This window comes from Pleurodeles waltl, chromosome 7, assembly GCF_031143425.1.
Source record: "Pleurodeles waltl isolate 20211129_DDA chromosome 7, aPleWal1.hap1.20221129, whole genome shotgun sequence".
NCBI lineage: Eukaryota > Metazoa > Chordata > Amphibia > Caudata > Salamandridae > Pleurodeles > Pleurodeles waltl.
The window spans coordinates 1463273794-1463288469 of NC_090446.1; the positions used below are offsets into that span (position 1 = coordinate 1463273794).

General features: G+C 45.2%; 1 long non-coding RNA gene across 1 annotated transcript in view; it reads left to right on the top strand.

Annotated features, from left to right (window-relative positions):
• Positions 1 to 364: 364 nt before the first annotated feature.
• The window catches only part of LOC138246499 (uncharacterized), a 38107-nt gene continuing 23795 nt past the window's right edge, over positions 365 to 14676 (top strand). The window contains exons 1-2 of the long non-coding RNA XR_011194301.1: positions 365 to 472; positions 7880 to 7964. This is a non-coding gene — a long non-coding RNA (uncharacterized lncRNA). The remainder of the gene's footprint in view (positions 473 to 7879; positions 7965 to 14676) is intronic.

Below are 14676 nucleotides of genomic sequence, written 5' to 3' on the forward strand. Positions count from 1 at the left end.
TGCCTTATAAGAAAGTTAAACATGCCAGTGAGGGTTTTAGACAATTTTGACCTGTTTTAGTGGGCAGAGCACATGCATTGCGACCTGGTTAGCAACGTCCCAGTGCGCACAATCAATAAAACAGCAGCTGTATCAGTTCACAAAAAACAGAAACGGCCAAGTGAAGAGAGGCACTCTCTCACACTCATTATGAGACATTTGCATGCATCCTTGTATGTATCCTTGTATGTGTTCTGCTTGTCATGAGACATAATATGTGCGTGTCTTTGTGCATCCGTTTACAAATCCCCCAGTAGGATGTTGTCGCTTACATAATTTTTGGCAATGCTGCTCTTGTCATAAGCTCATCACATTATATTTACTATGACAATCCCTTTAAAAAAATTCATCATTGGCTATATAAACTTGACACATCTCCTAGCAGCAACGGCTTTCAGGCAGTGGTACTTCAGAAAGCAACAAAACAGCTGAGGTGAGTTTTATCCGCCAATTCATTATTTTTCATGTGTTTACCTGCTCAGCAGAATAGCTTCACTGTCTTCAATCCAATGGTTTATTTGAATTCAGTTTTCAACAACTGTTTCTTAACTTTATACTAATGCCGGACAGGACAACAAACTAAATAATAGTATATGTTTAAAAGGATAACATATAAGCAGTACTTGCTTCATTACACTCTGCACTTACTGTCAACTGTGATGCTGCACCCCCTGTGTGAGTGTGTAAAAGTCTCACAAGTGGTAGTTCGTATCTTGTGCATTCAGAGGAACACGTAGGATTCTCTTATCATTAAGAACTAGCATCCATTTTGACCCAGTATTTTTCTGTTGCTGGAAACAAAGCAGCTGCATGTGTTCTTGTATTTTTTTAAATCTTCTTAAGAGGTCTCTCATTTATTCTACATTACAACGATCAATATGTGCCATATCACAGGACTCGGGTCATGAAAACAATGCCATGTGGCATTTAACAACTGGGGCGATGGGAGGGTGGGAAGGATGAGGATAGCAGGTCCTTGATAAAGTCATCTATGCACATTGCATTGGGCATTCATCAATAAACCATGGAACTGGTCAAATATCCCCACATTTCTAGAACGCAATAAACCATAACAACCCTTCACAAACTCAGAACCAGACACCTGCCACGTCCATCAATAGGACAACAGTAGTTGTCACCCCCAAGACAACTTCAGTGCAAGGATTAAAGCCAGCAGTGTTCACCCAATGTGCAAAGCCCAAGGAAATGCAAAGTGCAAAGGGTGTTTGTATCCAGCCTGTTACTGGGATTGTATCAATAATGTAATGGGCCCTAATCCAAGCACAGATAATGCACCCCGATACCAATTTGGTACAAAAGTAGAACCATAATCAGGATGCAGATGGCCTCTCATACACCTGTACCCCAGGGCCACCGTACGTGCTGCACGGTTGATAGCTATGCATCAACCTACAGTAGATTAGTGAATGCAATGCTCATGATTCACTAAGTATGGATCCCTTCATTCACGAAAGGAGCCAAAATACATTTATAGACATCCATTATATGAGCGCAAGTTGGAACCAATGAGTAGTGACTGCACTTTATCTGTTTCTGAGCTTGCTGTCTGCAGTTCATGCACTAACTGAAAATTGAAAGTTATACGTAGGCATTTTAGCAAGCACTGGTCATCTCTGTTCTGACAAAGTGCAACTGTTCATACTACAGCCCCAGGTATTGATGTAACCAGGCTCGCCTATAAAGGATCCTTCGCCAAACAGTTGGTAGCGGACTGACTAAATATACTATCAGTAGCATTTTTACACATTCAGGGCCTCATTTAGAAGAATCAGATGCATCATCTCTGATTCCTCAGATTTCATGCGCTGCTTTATGACCCCCTAACGATGCCATGGACGCGCTGTATTTACAAAACAGAGCTCCATGGAGCACGTTTTCAAAGATGCATTAGAAATTCTGATGCATCTGTGACGCTAAACTCATGCATTGCTGGAATAGTGTAAAAAAAATGCTGCTACTCAAGCAATGCGAGGAGGCTCCCATAGAGAAAAGCCTGCTCTGGGCAGACGGTAAAATTCTGACACAGTGAAGTAGCAGAATAAAGCAGTGAAATGTAAATTTCATTTAATCAGTTGTGCGTGGTTTTTCCCGTGGGAACGCCTACCTTGCATACATCATACCTGGCACAGGTAAAATGTGACACAAGGCTTTACAAACTGGTGCACTGGGCCCAGTGTGACAGTTTGTAAATGTGGAGCAGTATAGAGCAGTGGTTCCCAACCTGTGGTCCGGGGACCCCTGGGGGTCCGCGAAGCCTTCTCAGGGGGTCCGCAAGAGCCTAGAAAATTAAAACATATTAACAAATATTGACAAATTAGGTCCCCAGCTTCCAGTAATGACTCAGGCGGCGGTCCCCAGATTCTAAATATGATTCAGTGGGGGTCCCTGGGTTCCATTAATGTTAAAGTGGGGGTCCACAGAAATCAAAAGGTTGGGAACCACTGGTATAGAGCATTGCTTGTGCCACCGTTGCTTAAAACAAAATGATGCAACAGTGTGCCAAGGGCTTACAAATGAGGCCCTCAATGCTACTGAGCTTCTACATGGCAGTTTCCACTGCTCCTCATGTTTAAAATCCTCATTCACTGACTGATGCTACTTACGAATTGATATAACGGAAACACAGGCTACTATGTTGATTTTATGGGGCTTGTGTAAAACTGTAAAATTTAGCTTCTACATAGATTGTGAAATTCTATGAAAACGTTTGCAAATTTCATGAAATTATCAAATAGTTTAAAAGACAGCAGAAAATGCTAGTGGAAAAAGCAGCATTTGACGTTGTGCTGATTTTTAGGAGAATATTTTTCTAAAAATAGCTAGCTAAAAGATTGAATTTTCGGGAAGGTTTTCCTGCAAAAACCAGAGAATGCTGACAGAGGTAAAACAGCAAAAAAATTCAACTCGTTAAATTGCAAACGGATGAATTTCATACCATCACACAAACATTACTTTAATTTTGCTCATCACTAGCTTGAAAATGGCATTGAACCCATTCTAATACTCCAGGGAATAGACAAAACCTGCTTAAGGGTTAACAAGTGGAAAGAAAGTGAAGAATACATTGAGTGAGCGAGAGAATGAGTGAGTAAGTAAATGAGTGAGTTCTCAAGTCAGTTTATTGTAATTACCACTTGACTTAGAAATTTGCCCAAGTGTGCCTGAAACTACACATTTCGGCCAGATTTATGAAAGTGTCACCCAACGCAGTACAGCAGCCAAAAATCCTGTACTGGGTTGCATGACAGGGAGGGAGCAAGTGAGTGCCATATCTACAGAGATATGGCACTCTCCTCCCCTCTCCTTAGCACTGCTTCTACAAAATTCTGTTGCTGAGCGCCACAAACACACTTTTGAGCCATAGTGCAATGGTGTGAGGTTAAGTCTAGTAAACATTTTGTACAAGAAGGGCTCCCTTCCAGTACAAAATACTATGCTTAGACTAACTTTCAAATAATTTCTCCTTTTAAGTCCTGCTTTCAAGTAGCTCAAAACTCTGTCAAAACCCTATCTGCTATTGTCGGTAAATAGGGCTTTGCATTAAAAACTATGGATGGTTGCATGGGAAAGCCCCTCTACCTCCCATGGGACAGCCCCTCGACGCTAAGAAATGCAAAGCAGTGCTCCACGCTGGTTTACAGTGCTTTCAAACTACTTTACATCACAAAACATGTTTTGCACTGGAAAGTAAATTACTAAACAAGCATTGGCAAAGCCAATAGGTCTTGCCTATACAAGAGCCATTGGCTTTGGCAATGTGTTTTGCCATGTTGTACACCAGTGTGGCTGCTTGTCAGGGTGGCATGTAGTGTCAGAGTGGATTAGGGGAGCAGAGTATCATAGAGTAGATTTGTTAGAGTGTCATAGAATGGTGAATACAGTCAGTCTACCACCCGTGATGCAAGATCCACGCAGCTCAGCAGGAGAGGCGATCCACAGATCCAGTTGTCGTTGCAGTTGTGCCTGCAAAAGCAGGGGAGTGACTCCTTCACCCCAAGGAAGATTCCTTCTTCCTTCTGATGCAGGCTGAAGACAGGCTATCTTCAGAGGATGCCGGGGAAATGTTGCAGTTGCTGGAAGGAGGCAGAGATACAATGTTGCAGGAGGCGTCTTGCTTTTTTGTTGCAACTTGTAGGGTCTTGAAGTCCAGATGCACTTTCTCAGTCAGAAGTCGAAGTGGAGGTTGCAGAGGATTCCTGCTGGAGTCTTGCACTCTGAAACTGATGACCACCCAAGAGAGAGACCCTAAATAGCCCTGAACCTATCAGGAGGGGGCTCTGATGTCACCTGCTGGCACTGGCCACTCAGATGGTCCCAGAGTTCCCTGCCAACCTAGAATTCAAGATGGCAAAACCCAGGGACCCTCTGGAGTAGCTCTGAGTACCACCTCTGGGGTGGTGATGGACACTGTAGTGGTCACTCCCCTTTCCTTTGTCCAGTTTCACGCCAGAGCAGGGACTGGGGGTCCCGGAACTTGTGTAGACTGGCTTATGCAAGGAGGGCACCATCTGTGCCCTTCAAAGCATTTCCAGAGGCTCTGGGAGGCTACCCCTCCCAAGCTTGTAACACCTATTTCCAAAGGGAGAGGGTGTAATACCCGCCTCCCAAAGGAAATGCATTTTTCTGCCTTCCTGGGACTGAGCTGCTCAGACCCCAGGAGGGCAGAACCCCATCTGTGAGGTGGCAGCAGCTGGGGCTGCAGTGGAAACCTCAGAGAGCTGGTTTGGCAGTACTGGGAGTCCATGGTGGAGCCCCCAGGATGCATGGGATTGGCTCCCCGATACCAGATTTGGAATGGGGGGACAATTCCATGATCTTAGACATCTCACATGGCCATATTTGGAGTTACCATTGTGGAGCTACATATATGTATTGACATATATGTAGTGCACGCATGTAATGGTATCCCTGCATTCACAAAGTCCGGGGAATTGGCCCTGGACAACGTGGGGGCACCTTTGCTAGTGCAAGAGTGCCCTCACACTTAGTAACTTTGCACCTAGCCTTCAGTAAATGAAGGTTAGACATTTAGGTGACTCATAAGTTACTTAAGTGCAGTGAAAATGGCTGTGAAATAGCGTGTGCACTATTTCACACAGGCTGCAGTGGCAGTCCTGGAGAAAGGTTTGTCTGGGCTCCTTATGGGTGGCAAAAGAAATGCTGCAGCCCATAAGGATCTCCTGGTACCCCAATGCCCTGGGTACCTGGGTACCATATACTAGGGACTTATAAGGGGGGGGTCCAGTGTGCCAATTAGAATTGGAATATCGAGTCACTAATCTATAGTGACTAATTTGGTAAGTAGAGAGAGCATAAGCACTGGAGTTCTGGTTAGCAGAACTTCAGTGACACAGTTAAGCATACTGACAACACACACATTAGGCCGCAAACTATGAGCACTGGGGTCCTGGCTAGCAGGATCCCAGTGAGACAGGCAAAACACACTGACAAACAGTCAGAAATTGGGAGTAACATGCCAAGAAAGATGATACTTTCCTACATATAATTTGTGTATTACATACCTCCTAAGTGAGTATAGTCTCTATGGTATTTTTGGTATTTGTGTCACCAAAATAAAGTACCTTTATTTTTGTAACACAGTGTTTTCCTTCATGTGTGTAAGAACTAAGTGGAACTATAGTGGTACTGCATACACTTTGCATGTCTCCTAGATAAGCTAGGCTTCTCAACCACAACTACCTCTAGGACGCCTGGCTTCTAGACACTGACTACAGTACACTAATAAGGGATACCTGCGCTTGGTGTAAGTACCATATGTACCCACCACACACCAGGACAGCCTTCTGCAGTGTGATAGATTGGATTGGCATGTGTGGGGTAGATTGGATTTGGGTAAGGGAGTTGTTAGACTGGATTAAGGTGGATTGGAGTGGGGTGGATTGCAATGTGGTGGGGTGGATTGGAGTGGTATGGACTGAACTGGAATGAAGTGGGGTGGATTAGATAGGGGTGGGGTGGATTGGAGTGGAGTGGAGTGGATTGGATTGGTGCTGATTGGATTGGAGTGAGGAACGCTGGATAGAGTGGATTGGAGTGGGATAGACTGGACTGGGCTGGATTGGGGTGGAGCGGATTAGGGTAGAGTGGGGTGGATTGAGTGGAGTGGGGTGGATTGGTGTGAAGTGGATTGGATTGGAATGAGGTGGATTGAAATGGGGTAAAGTGGATCGGATTGGGGTGGATTTGAGTGGGGTGGATTAGATTGGATTGGGGTGGGTGGTTTGGATTGGAGTGATAGGGCTGGGGTGGGGTGGATTGGATTGCAGTGGGTTGGATTGGATTGGAGTGGGGTGGATTAGACTGGAATTGAGTGAGGTGGATTGGATTGGAGTAGGGCGGACTGGATACGAGGAGGGAGAAGACAATGTTGTAATACGACGGGCTGTTTTGTGGTGATGTGGTGGCGCAGCAAGCTCCACTAGACCACCGACCGACTAGTATGGCTGCTGGCGGCTTCCCTGCCAAATAGTGGAAGAGAGCAGCCAGCAGTAATAATATAAAAGTAGTTTCTCAAAGAGCTCCATGTAAGTGGTTAAGAGTGCAGGGTACAATGTTGAACTTTGAGGGAGTACAGATGGTAAGGATATCCGGAAACCTAAAGTTGTCAATGTACACAAGTGGTTCCATTTGGGTATAGGAATTGAGCATTGTTTAAAGGGCAAATTTCCTAAGGGTGTTCAACAACGTGTAGGAATGCAGAAGTAGGCATACAGATCTCCTCTACTGTCATTCCTGAACATTAAATTTTCAAAGGAAAAAACATGAGGTTTCATTAACAAAGATTGATATTTTGGTAAAATGTTAATAGTCTATGCTAGATCTTGTATAATGATGTTCTTTAGGAAGAAAACAAGACATTACAAGCCTGATTTGGAGCTTAAGAGGTGGAATTTGGCATCTGTTTTGTCTCCCATATTATAAGTGCATTATTGACTATGGCACTTATAATAAGGCAGACAGGGTATGCATCAGGTTTCGATGGAGTATTGTTCTGCCAAAATCTAAGTCAGGCCCTAAACAGAACTTTTACCTTACCGATGCTGGACTTCATCATGCAGTCTTGCTGTCAATTTTTACATTACTAATAGTGTTTTGAAGACCTACAATTTAAGAAAAGGGCTGAGTTTGTTATCGTGTATAATGCTTTCGCTTTGAGAGACAGCATGACCTTCCTTCTTCATCTTTGAATTTACTGTAAGTTTAATATATATGCTAAAGTTGCCAATAGGCATACTCTTCCTGTTCTCCTTCCGTTGCTCACATGCAAAGGTAAACTAGACAGATACCCACAATTGAAAGTAGGGAACCTTTGATTACTTCCCCATATCAGTCTAGCAAGTATCATTTCTTAAACACACATATTACATCCTCATTGTAGATACACTTGTCTAGCCTAGGGCCCTAGACCATTATTTTCGAGGAGAAATTTTAGTTAATTACCATCCATCTGTTCTGTCTGTCATTAGTCAAATAAGTTAATATAAAAGGTCGTCTATGAACTTTCAAAGCAATGTCATTCAATACTGAAACAGGTGATTGTAGTTTCCTCACATTGAGCACACTAGCTTTCCTGGCAAGGGAATGCAGTAATATCATAATGCATATGAAACGTGCCCTTGGTTTCCGTGGAGCTCAAGCGCAGTTGGAGAGAGCAGTGCATTGGGAATGAGAAGCAGGCATGATGGCTGAGGTGTTTTGACTTCATCATAAATAAATCTTATTTGATTTGATCTCTGATCGCCTCCCTACATCATTTTAGTGATCAATTGAACAATGGAACTTTCTCTATTTGTTTCAGATTCAGAGTTCTCCCTGTGTTCTACCAAAGCAGCAGAATTTCATTATGATGAAGACTCAACTCTTCTCTCTCCTCCTCGTCCTCGGTGAGTGCACATGAACTCTAAGACTTATAGGGGGTTATTACAACTTTGGAGGAGGTGTTAATCCGTCCCAAAAGTGACGGTAAAGTGACGGATATACCACCAGCCGGATTACGAGTTCCATAGGATATAATGGACTCGTAATACGGCTGGTGGTATATCCGTCACTTTACCGTCACTTTTGGGACGGATTAACACCTCCTCCAAAGTTGTAATAACCCCCATAATGAGTTGTTGAAGCATGCAGCATACCTTTTGTGATAAGAGGGTTTCAAGTGGGTATGATAGAGGCAGAAAACTAGCACTGCTTTTATTTACACTATCTTTTGTACAAATGTGTTAGAAATGGGGTCTCCAGTTGGCAGTGGTCTGCACCCTGTCTAAGTAGGGACCCTCACTCCAGTCAGGGTAAGGAAGTCACACAGCTAGGATAACCCCTGATCACCCCCTTGGTAGTTTGACACGAGCGTATCCCAGAGGCAATGTGCAAAGTATTTGTACACACACACACACAGTAATACAGTGAAAACACAAACAAGTACTCCACACCAGTTTAGAAAAATAGCCAATATTTATCTGAGTAAAACAAGACCAAAACGACAAAAATCCAACACACACAAGCAAAGATACAAATCTTTAAAAGTTACATGTCAATAAAGCGCTTAGAAACACAATAGCTCCAACTGGGGCTATCACAGCATCGTTGACAGAGTCAGTTGTCAGTGTGTCGCCACTCACAAGGGAGTGCAGGTCGGTCACAGAGTCGCACGAACTTCAGACATAGTACCTTTAGAAAACAATGAAACAAAGACATTGTGCGGAGTCGGGGAGGTGAGCCATCCTGTAGCCGGTGCAACTTTGGTTCCTTACTGCTACCGGGGAGGTGAGGCGTCAGTTCCTTACTGCCAGGCAGGGGAGCTGAGGTGTTGGTTCCTTATGGTTGCAGGGGAGGTGAGGCCGCATCGTTACTTATGATCTGGCGGGGTCAATGAATCCAGAAGGTCATGACACAATCATACCACGGGGACACAGGTGCTGCAGCAGTGCCGGGTATCCTGGGACATTGGGGACACGGCACTCAGGACTCACTGTGTAGCAGGGCTTCACAGGTCATTGCAGTTAGTTCTGGCCAGCGGCATCAGTTGCGGGCGTTGCACTCTGCGGGGACCACGGCTCCTGGTGCAGGCAGCAGCCTGGAGTCAGAATGAGACGCCAGCTCCACAGTTGCTCTGAAGTCGATGCACTTGGTTTCTTCTTGGTTACAACAGAACTCACTCTTAAATGCCCAGAAACTGAATGTGCCACCACTTGGTGAGTCAGGACTCTCAGGGAGAGAGCCCAGGTGCTGGCAGATGAAGTTTTTGATGTCCCTGATACTTCTAACAGGAGGCAAGCTCAGTTTAAGTCCTTGGGGAAACTTGGAAAGCAGGGTGTAGAAAGCAAAGTCCATTCCTTTCACTTCCAGGACAGAAGCAGCAAGCAGCAGGCCAGCGCAGCAAAGCAACAGGCAGAGTGTCAGTCCCTCCTTCAGCATCTAGCTCTTCTTCATGACAGAATTTCCTCAGTCCAGAAGAGTTCTGAAGTTGTGGTCTCAGGGGCCCAATACTTATACTAATTTCTGAATTTGAAATAGGCAAACTTCAAAGGAAAGTCTTTGTGGTGCACACAACCCTGCCTTTCCTGCCCTGGCCCCAGATACACTCCAGGGGGTCGGAGATTGCTTTGTGTAAGGAGAGGCACAGTCCAATTCAGGTGCAAGTGTCAGCTCCTTCCACCACTCTAGCCCAGGAACACTCACCAGGATATGCAGGGCACAACTCAGCCCCCTTTGTGCGACTGTGTAGAGTAAATCCACAAACAGCCCAACTGTGGAATCCTGACCCAGACGTGTATTTCACAGCCAGGCAGAGGCACAGAATGGATAAGCAAGAAAATGCCTACTTTCTAAAATTGGCATTTCCAAACGTACAATTTAAAAAACAACTTCACCAAAAGATGTATTTTTAAATTGTGAGTTCAGAGACCCCGAACTCCAAATCTCTATCTGTTCCCAATGAGAAATTACACTTAAAAGATATTTCGAGGCAATTCCCATTTCTTGCCTTGCCTTGCAATAGTGAAAAACTAATGCAGCAGTATTTCACTATCAGGATGTAAAACAGACCAGTACATGTCCTAACTTTTGAAATACATTGCAACCTGCCATGGGGCTGCCTTGGGTCTACCTTTGGGGTGACATATGTAGTAAACAGTAAGGTTTGGGCCTGGCAACTGGGTGCACTTGCCAGGTTGAACTGGCAGTTCCAAACTGCCCACACGACACTACAGTGGAAGGTCTGAAACATGTTTACAGGGCTACTCATGTGGGCATCACAATCAGTGCTGCAGGCCCACTAGTAGCATTTGATTTACAAGCCCTGGGCATATCCTGTGCACTGTACTTGGGATTTACTAGTAAATCAATTATGCCAATCATGGATAAACCAATCACCAATGCCATTTAGACAAAGAACACTTGCACTTTAACATTGATTAGCAGTGGTAACGGGCCCAGGGTCCTAAAGCCAACAGAAATAGGTCAGATAAAATAGAAGAAAGGAGGCAAAAAAGTTTGGGGATAACCCAGAAAAAAGGGCCAGGTCCAACAAAACGTTTCATAGCAATGATTGGCAGGAATGTGAAGGAGGGAATGTAAACAGATCAAAGGGCTATATTACACCAAGTGCTCCCTAGGTGCAGCAGATGTGTATACCTGTTTTTTTTGTTGCAATGCCCTTTGGTATTACAGAACAGGCCAGAGACGCTTGAGCAGCCCCTTCTGCAATTCATACTGTGCTGGCTCCAAATGTGCGCTGGTGTGATTTCAGAGCATATTCCCTCATTCACATGGAGCTTAGTCCCATTCAAATGATGAAACGCTTTGTCACAGTACCTGTGCTCTATTACAGACATGGGCACAAAATCAAAGGAGCGCTAACCAGGTGACACATGCTCAGTGCACCTCCAGTAGGTGCACCTTGGAAGGTTGAAAAGAAAGTGCTGTGGACATCTGCCTGTAGGTGACTATAGTCACTTGGGCAGGGAGATCTGTGCCCTCTTTCAAATGCAGGTTGGGTTGCCACCTGCACAGTGAGAGAAGGGTGGCGGCTTCAAGAAGACATCCGCCTCTAACTAATCCACTGTCCCCAAGATTGAGCTTACAGCTGTGCCGGTAACAGCTCATTCATTGCGACTGGGTGCATAGACCCAGACTGTGGTGCAGACCAGGTCCGTGTACCCTGTTTGTGATATAAGTCCAGTGGATCTGCAGTGACACTTTGGACTTGATTAACCTCACTGGTTGTAGCTATAATGCAGCGTTGGGTTCACAGGAACTTTGCATTAACAGTCGTCACGGGCAGCAGAGTCTAAGAGCAAAGGGGCCTAGTCACATTTGCAAGTAGGTTCAGTTGCAAGTCCAGGCTGGTCCAGTGCAGCAGTTGCAGGGAGGCCACTGGAGGCCTGTGGAGCTTGCACTGAGATAGCCTGAGAAGAAGGGAGCAGGTCCAGTCTTCTGTTTCAAACAGCAGGGCAGCCTTCTGGAGGACAAGGCAGTCATCAAGCAGCAGGGCAGTGCTCTGGTAGCAGTAAGGTAGTTCTCTGAGAAGCAAGCAGGCCTCAAGCTCAGGGCAGTCATCTGGGGAGCAAGGCGGTTCTTCCTCTGTAATGTCAACTAGACCAGGAGGTCCACTATTTATACCTTGTGCCAGCCTCTGAGGTGGGGTTGATTCCCTTTGCCACCCCAACACCTGGCTCTTTAAAGTTCTCCTCTTCCCCTGTCAATTCTCCAAAATTTCCCAGGTGATAAGAATCTAGTCTCAGGTTCCTTTGTATGTGGTGGAGGCAAACCATTTGAAATGTAAGTGGGGCAGGTCACTGTCTGGGCCTAAAACGCATTCTTAATGCGGGAGCCATTAACCAGCCCAGGCAGCTGGAAAGTCCCGGAAGTCCTTAGAACCCTTTGGGCAGGAAAATGCCAGCTTTCTAAAGGTGGCATTTTCAGAACTGTGACTTAAAATCTCACTTTACCATTAAAGAGGATTTTATATTACACCTCATTTGAATCTAAACATGAGATTTCTACCTGCTACCAATCAAAACGTTAGCACTTATTAAATCATGATACGGCAACCCAATCTAAGTCTAAGGGAGTGGTGGGCCTTACAGTAGTGAAAACTTAATTTAGGGGATTTAGATTACCAGGACATGTAAAATGTAAACCCTCATGTCCCCTACTTTTAAAAACAATGTACCCTGCCCAATGGGCCTTTAGGGTCTATTGTAGGGGTAATTTATATGCAGTAAAAACATCAGGCTGCAATACCAGGCTTCAGACATGTTGTTACGTGCTACTTTAGTGGACAGTGCATACCCACTAGTACTATTTAATTTATAGACAGTGGGTGCATGCAGTACCACTTTACTAGGGACTCAAAAGTAAATTAAATGTGCCAATCAGGTGAAGGACAATTTTACCACGATTTAAGGAGAGAGCACAAGCTGTGCTAAAGTGTCCACAGTCCTAATGCAATCAAAAATGAATTCACAAAATGGGCGGGTGAAGACAAAAACTTTAAGGATGACCCTGCATAAAGGGCCAGATCCAATAGAGCCTGAGACTGCAGCTTGTTGAGAAAGGAATTAGAATATATCATTATATATTGAAATCACAATCTCTGACTATGATATTCATCACCTTTAGGATTATTTCACTATAATCAAGTGTGAGATGTCCAAAGTTTGTTTCAAATTGAACTACATCAAGGTAAAATCTATGATCATTACCAGTGACTGAAATCTGCAATAGGTACGGAAATGGATCTTCAAGATGACACAAGCTTCAGTTTCAGTGGTCAAATTAGTTTTTTACCATGGTGATGGTATTGGTGCAAATCCTCATCCGATTCCAGTGAAATGTTTCTTTCCTGTAGTGACGTTTCCTAGATAAAGGTCTTTTAAGTTGCAATAACACTATACCAAAACCTGAGAAAACTCCACTGGTGTCCACTATCCACTGGTTTCATATGCAATACTTGCGGGACCGTCTAAAGGCAGTCAACGTAGGCACACCACAATACACAGCAACGAAGATTAACCCCTTCCCTGCCATGGACGTGACGGTTACGTCCTTGGCTGCGGCGCTGAGGCACCAAGGAAGTAACTATGGGCAGGGATGGAAGGGGAATCACTTCACCTTCCACCCAAGACCCCCTCGTACCCCCCAGTGACGTCTGATGACGTCAGCACATGATCACGTGCTGACCTCATCAGAGGCTGCCCCCATCACACTGGAAGCTGAGCTTCCAGCGCGGATTGGAAGAGAAATACAAAGCATTTCTCTTCCGATTGGGGTTGGGGGCAGGCAGAGGTATGAAAGGAAAGGAAAGGCAGTCGGGCTTCAGAAATGCCCACAAGACACCAGGGATGTTTGTTTTGTCGATGTTTACAATAAAGGGGAGCCCCCACGGGGGGCAATCTTTAATTAGGCCTTGTCGGCCCACCACCCCCTTGGGGGCAAATCGGCCTATTTTAATTAGGCCGATCCACACCCGGGGGGGGGCAGAAGCCACTAGACACCAGGGAGTTTTTTTGTTTTTTTTCAAAAACAATAAAAGGGAGTGACCCCCTGAGCAAGGGTCGCTCCCCTGGGGGGCAATTATTTATGAGGCCTTTTCTGACCCCCCCCCCCCCCCCTATTTTTACTAGGCCAATCTGCCCCTATGGGAGGCAGAAACCACTAGACACCAGGGATTTTATTTTACGTCAGTTTCATGCAAGGGGAGTGAACCCTTAGGCAAGGGTTGCTCCTCTGAGGAGCAAATTTATTTTAGGCCACTTCTGCCCCCCTTCGGGGCAGGTCAGCCTATTTGAATTAGGCTGATCTTTCCCCGGGGGGGCAGAAACCACTTAGGCCCCAGGGATTGGTGTGTGTGTGTCTTTTATTTGTGGTGCAGCCCCTTGGGCAAGGGTCACTCCCCATAGGGGCACCTTACTGTTAGCCATTTCTGCCCCCCTTGGGGGCAGATGGGCCTATTTATGTAAGGCCTATCTGCCGCCAAGGAGGGCAGAAAGCCCACCAGACACTAGGGAAGAATTTTTCTCAAAAAAAGAGGGTGTGATATGGCAATACCCCCACCCCAAATAAATGGGGACAAAGTTGTTCTGCCTACTGGTAGGCAGATGGGGCAAATACCCCCAATCCACTCCACGGAGGGGGCAGAAAGCCTACTAGATGCCAGGGAATTAAAAACAAAAAAAATAGTGGGGTGTGGCTACAACCAGTCTTGGCATGGTTATGCCCCCACCCTAACTGAAGGGGGTAACAGTCTTTCAGCTCTGCCCCCGCACACTAAAAGATTTCATCCCAGCGGCAAGCAAGAGGACATTTGATTATTTTGGGTTTTGATTTTACATTTCGGCCATGAGAGCTTGTCTAACTCTCAAAATCGTCCCACTTGGAATGATGAGGGGTGCACTTTTTGGACTTTGGGACGCTGCCATATAGAAAAATCTATGAGAACAAGACACATCTAAAAACTTAACATCTGGGTGAGTCCAGGGTGGTGTGCTTGACATGCACCCCACAACATTTTCTTACCCACAATGCTCTGCAAACCTCCAACTTTGTTTGAAATCACACATTTTCCCCACATTTTTATGATGGAACCTCTGGAAT